The 4941-nt window shown below is 28.7% G+C and overlaps 1 long non-coding RNA gene across 1 annotated transcript; it reads left to right on the plus strand.

Annotated features, from left to right (window-relative positions):
- Window positions 1–1593: 1593 nt before the first annotated feature.
- LOC112602083 lies at window positions 1594–3183 on the plus strand. The gene is made up of 3 exons (XR_003115084.1): window positions 1594–1865; window positions 2572–2624; window positions 2697–3183. It is a non-coding gene; the product is annotated as an uncharacterized LOC112602083 (long non-coding RNA).
- The last annotated feature ends 1758 nt before the right edge of the window (window positions 3184–4941 follow it).

Consider the following 4941-nt stretch of genomic DNA (forward strand, 5'->3'; position numbering starts at 1 on the left):
CTCTCTTTTAATACTATAATTATCAAAGTGTTTTAATATAAGTTATGATGTTTTATTTTAAAAGTATAAAAATTTCAATGTTCAATTTTTTATAACATTAAAGGTTAGGGGAATTATTAAGCCAAAAACTTGATTATTTAATTATATTTTAAAATTTATAATTTTATAAACTCTTCTAATACTGTGATTTGGTCTGTGATCCCAATAATATGTCAATTACTATATTCAACATATTATGAATATTACATTAAAATACTAGACATTATTTAAGTAGAATTTATTTCATAAATAAATAAAAAAAATAAAATAAAAATTAAGTAAAGGTGAGACGTACGACATACATAATATTCTTTTTTTGTAAAAACTAGAGAATAAAAATTAAGTCCCCCTCCTAAAAAAATAATAAATTCTGGTTACGGCACTGAACTAGTATACGATTGCATCAGTAAACAAAAAAATAATTCAACATATTTTTTCATGTTATTATATTATTTAATTTATGTAGATTCAGATAGTTACAGTGGTAAGTTATTATTTTTATTATTCTATAACCGTCATTATTATAATATTGTTTTTTGACTAATAAAATACTTATAATGAAAAGCATTAACAAATTATGTTTATCTACATTTATGTAAATAACTATTTAAATATAAAATATATCCTTAACGATGTAACATTTAATATTTACTTTAATCAATCGTTTACAGAACCAGTAAAAAGTTTCATACAAAATGCAAAAAGTGGTCTTGGTTGGTAATACTCTGTTGCATGTGCGTGCGCAGGGGGGTATTCATGGTATGCAGCTGCATACCCTCGACGAACACGAAGCTTCACACATACCAAAGATCATTTTTCAAATTAAAAATGTTATATTTAATTTATGTTTATAGTAATCTATTACATGAAATACATTCGTAATCGTATAGTAAATGTTTAATAATAATAGATGAAAGGTTAAATACTTTAATGCTTATAACTGTGGAACAAGAAATAGCAGTTTATTTAAATCCCGAAGACGTCATTGATGATTTCAAAAACTCTATCCAACGCAGAATGGTGTTATGATAAATTATAATTCTTATTATTTCCTCCCATTCCCCCTCTGTATATGCCATGGTGCCAGTGGCAGCCTTCTGCATACTTTGAAAAAGAGGCCTGCGCACGTTTATGTTCTATTGATTATAATCAGGGCTCGGGACTTTATGCACTTTAGATCATAAAAGTATGCTCATAAATATGCATAATAATGTATCAACATATGCGCTTAAATATGTGTTTATTTTTAATTTAAAAAAGACATACTTGTACAGATTCGAATTAAAAAAACAAAATGTAAAATGCGAAGTCATGCTTTATCGCGGACACTATTACAGAAAAAATTATAAGATACAATTAATTTAGAGTTAACAATATATATTTTATCTACATATTTGTTTTCTAAATAATATTTTTATAACGCGTCAAAAAGGAAAATTTTACAAGAAATTTTTAATTTTTTTATTTTTATAAATCAAATTAAAAAATAATTATTTTTATAAAATATGCAATAAAAACAAATGAATTTTTGCAATATGCATGTGAAGAAAAGAATCTAAAATATGCAAAAAAAATTTTTGATTTTTAAATCCTTCTATCAAAAAAAGTATCTATATCCCGAACAAATATGCAAATACATAAAATCCCGATCCCTAGTTATAGGTAATGCATAAATCTGACAAATAATATAAAACATATTCTATACATACACGTATAAAAACTTTAAATAATACAACTATGATATTATACTTCTATAATATTATTATTTTTATTATTAGTATCTGGACCAAGTCGTCATTGTCATTCTTACGCATTCCCAGAATGAGGTAAGGGTAATTTTTGTAATATTTTTTAAATGATCTTGTGTTATTTTCTTTTTTTTTATCATCGATATGTTTTGGATGGATACAATTAATTTTTTTTTTTTTACCAATTACACGTAACTGATTTCGTATACCGCTAAAAATTATTAAAATTTGTTGCTTTAGCAGTATATAGCAACAGAATATCCATCATATTTGGCTACCATCTAAATATTAATAATTTAAAATCTATACTCTTGGCCAAAAATTCATACAGTTTGTAAACCACTTGTGTCATCTTTTTAAAAGTTTAAAACGAAGTTTAGGAAGTAGTAATATATATGGGTTTTCAGAGCTCTTTTAATTATAATTTAACTGTAGTTAAGGAACTTTAGGTAAATTCAAATACTAAGTTGTATCATAATTTATAGTTGATATGTTTTTTGTTTCCCAAAGCCCAAACTTAATTATAATACACATTTAAACTTTTTTTTCGTAATTTTTAATTTATAATATATAAGTACGTTGTATATTATGAAAGACTTACGTGTAAAGCGTATTGTCGATACTCGGTAGGCTAAGAGAAATTAAACATGAGATTGTGCGTCTCTTATATTATAATAAATAATTGGTAACACGAGTAAGTAATGTACACGCGGATGACTTTTATATGTCTAGTAATAAGCATTATTCCTATACTTCTTTATTAACTACGAATGTATGTTTATAGTTTTAAGATGTCACACACCTAGAATGTACCATAAAGCTCCTACAGAGATGATGGTTTGTCTTATATGGTAATAAAAAGTATAATAACAAAAATAATACTCAGATATTATTTCACTAAAATTTCAGTGTATCGGTAAAGGACGAGTGACCAGCAATTATATAAAAGTATACTATAATTTTAAATGCATTGTCATGCTACAAATATATAATATAATGAACAGATGTGTAATGTTGTGCGTCTAAGCCATCATATTAAATAATTAAAATTAAATATTTATGTGCAATATAATAAAATAATTTAAAATAATTATGATAACATAAGTTATAACTGTTATAAGTCTTTAATATTAAATAAGATAAAATTATAAGAACAATAGATAGCACACGTATATATGCACACATATACAGGATATTAGTTATAAAAAGGCCGGTTACCGCCGGTCATAACATAGTGTCCTTACCATCTTTCTGTATAGTCGTATAGACGATCACAAGCGAGAGTAAAAGACTACGCGATCGGATATACTAGAAGACATAAGTGTTGAAGTTGTTAATAGTTAAAATTAAATAATTTATGTATTAAAAAAATTGTAATAAAGTTAATAAGTTTACTTAAATAAAGAAATTATCGTAATTTTTTTAATGTACACTGGTTACCTTAGAACCTACTCAAAACATCAATAGATAAAAGTCGCTGTCAGAAAGAAGAATGGTAATTTACTGATCTGTGATTAATTTATAGGCTTATAATCGAACCCCGATATATATAAATATTATATCTTTTAAAATTATTACAGATGTATAAAAAACAATATAAATAATAATAGACTACTAAGATGGGCACCCAATTAAGAAAATAATGTAATAATAACCAATGTGAAATACGTATACACAATTTATTAATATTAAATTATATTGTTTAGTGTGATTGTTATCACAGATATCATATAATGTAAATAACGATACCGTTGTTATAGTAATAGCGTATTGCGATCGATTAGGAATATGAATAAGCTAACTGAAGATCCTTCGGTGAATCTCGAAATGCATCAACGATTCATTGCGTGCTGAGATTCGCTCCACAAATATACCGAATTATTTGAAAATCATCTAGACGAAATTCTGTCCGCTCTCGTGGAATTAGACACTGTTTGTGATTTTGATCGCGTTGATACAATTGTCGCGGATGATATGAACAACTTATGTGGCAATATTAAAACAGTTTTAGCTATTTTATAGTCGTCTCTAATTAAATCTAACGATATACATACGGATGGACATTCATTTCATACGGTTCAATCCATAACCATAAGCTTGCTTAGCGAAAGTCGAATTACCCAAATTTGACGACAGTGCTGTACAATGGTGTGCATTTCATGATACGTTTGTGTCATTTGTACACACATATAACGTTCTTACAGATATAGAACGCTCCCATTATTTAATTTCAGCGTTATCAGGTCCTCCGCTAATGATTGTAAAATCGGTTCCGTTAACGGCTGAAAATTATATCATTGCGTGGCGTGCTCTAAACGATCAGTACGATAATAAACGACATCTCATTGCTTGGCATTTAGTTAAATTATTTTCATTGGAGCGTATTCAACGTGAATCGATCCCGGCACGAATGTCGTTGATTAATACGTTTCGCGAGAACGTCACTGCAATTAAAGCATTGGGCGTTGACGATTTACTGGGCTTTTTACTGTTTCTAGATCGGTGCACGGGTGTCTTAGATTTGAGAAATATATAGCGACAGACGAAACACCTAAGTTAGATAAGTTAGGTTAGGGTTGCCGTGTTTCGAGTCGAATCGAGGTAGTCGGTCTTGCCCAGCAGTGGGTTAAAACAATTAAGGGCTCGACGTCGTGTGATTTTATTCTGTTGAAATTCAATGAACCTAGTTTTACGGCAAACAATATCATTAGGTATTCTTAACAATATTACTGCACCGATGACTCATGAAAAATTACCAAATAGTGTGCGTGAACGATATGGTCACTTACAATTGGCAGACCCTGAATTTGATACATCAGATACTAATGATATGCTCATAGTTAGAGATCCATATCTATTGGTGTTGTGTACTAGGTCGGATATCGTCAATAGCCCTGGATTACCATCAGCGATCAGCACCCAATTGAAATGGATGAAATGAGCATTGAAGGATTCGGTTACGTGGTCAGTAATGTCATTAGCCGTTAATACAACATCAGCTATAGATGAAATTATATAATAATTTTGGGCAGTCGAAAAACCTCGTGAATTAGTCATTTCAATTACGGAGGATGTAATGCTTGATAGATGGTTTAAAAAGATAATGTCACGTGACACTACGGGCAGATTTCAAGTCGCGTTACCATTTAAAACA

The sequence above is a fragment of the Melanaphis sacchari genome, unplaced genomic scaffold (assembly GCF_002803265.2).
Source record: "Melanaphis sacchari strain LSU unplaced genomic scaffold, SCAv2.0 Contig1004_pilon_pilon, whole genome shotgun sequence".
Lineage (NCBI taxonomy): Eukaryota > Metazoa > Arthropoda > Insecta > Hemiptera > Aphididae > Melanaphis > Melanaphis sacchari.